General features: G+C 37.6%; 1 pseudogene; it reads right to left on the reverse strand.

Moving 5' to 3' along the window:
• Positions 1 to 733: 733 nt before the first annotated feature.
• LOC132493649 (large ribosomal subunit protein uL22-like) lies at positions 734 to 1,270 on the reverse strand (annotated as a pseudogene).
• Positions 1,271 to 1,500: the final 230 nt, after the last annotated feature.

Here is a 1,500-nt window from a genome sequence, read left to right on the forward strand (position 1 = left end):
AATCAGGTTATTAGTGGGAGCTATTTTTTCTCTCCTGTCAACAACCTGGTATTTTAATTCACTTTGGACTTTTCTATTTCTGTTTGTAACCCTTCTCTGGGATGTTGGATGCTGGCAGAAAGATTTGCCCTGAAGGAAAATCGGGGGGTGGGGGGGAAAGTTAGGCCAGATATCAGACAACAAGCGTATAGTCTTATAATTATGAGAATGGTATAAAAAAAGAACCTTCTCCCTTTGTCACCGAAAGATACCTTAATCCCTGGGTTAATCAGGAGGCTTTCCTTATTAGCTAAGGAAAAATGAATTTCCCTCAGGAACATAGAATTGGAGAAATATTTGGTTTAGGGTAGAGATTAAGAGATTAAGAGATGTTCATTCAAAACATATTTGAGTGAACCAATAAGGAAATATGAAGAGTGAGGAAGTTACTTGTTTAAGTTAATGGCAGAGATGTGCTATGAACTCAGACCTCTTATTTTAGGTGTTAAAAAGAAATTTTAATGTCAAAATACTATAAAATACAAAAATTTAAAAATCCCTCATATTCCCACTGTCAACAATTGGAAGTGTTAACATTTTCACATACTTTTTACTTCTAGAACCCTTTGATTTCCATCTTCAGTCTGACCTTCACTCCCTCTCCATATATGGGCTCACTATTATGCTTTGTATGTTTTCTTCCCAGACTTCTTTTTCTTTTCTTTTCTTTTCTTTGCATTTATTTTTTGTGGCATTATTCCCGGGCCATAAATTTTTGTTTCTTCAGTTTCTTCTAGGCAACCTCCTCTTCTGGTTTAGGAACAATCTGTTCTTTTTCAGTAAGGATCAGTTCAATGTGGCAGGGAGAGCTCATGTATAGGTTGAGTCGACCATGAGCTCTGTAAGTCCTGTGCCGCATCTTGGGGGATTTGTTCACTTGGATGTGCTCAGTGACCAGAGAATCTACATCTAAGTCCTTAAGTTAAGCATTACTCTCTGCATTTTTGAGCATGTGCAGTAAAAATTCAGCACTCTTTTTGGGCCACTGACCGTGTGTCCAGCCCCACTGTTTGGCCTGGGCACACCTACCAACTCCACCATTGTAACCATGGAATGGCACACATTGCCTCTTTAAAGAGACATCCTTCAGATACTTGGTGGCTTTTCAGATATGCATACCCTTAATGGCCTGGGCAGTTTCACGAGTGCTCTTAAAGTGAACACAAAGATTTGAACCTCTTGACTTGCATGATTTTGTGGGGTTTTCTGGGTCAAGTGAATAGCGAACCATTTTTAGAGGTCACCTCAGGCCGCTTAATAGAAAAGCTCCCAGCTTTTAAAAATATGTACTTGTGCATTTTTGTGCATATCCATAGATCTCTATAGTAGTATTTTTTGTGTGCTTTTAAGATTTATAAATATAATCACAATGTTTATAGCAGTATGCAACTTGTTTTCTTCACAGTGTTTTTTTAAGGTCTTTCCATGTTAATTCACATTAACCTACATGTTTATTTTAAT

Source organism: Mesoplodon densirostris, chromosome 7, assembly GCF_025265405.1.
Source record: "Mesoplodon densirostris isolate mMesDen1 chromosome 7, mMesDen1 primary haplotype, whole genome shotgun sequence".
Classification (NCBI taxonomy): Eukaryota; Metazoa; Chordata; class Mammalia; order Artiodactyla; family Ziphiidae; genus Mesoplodon; species Mesoplodon densirostris.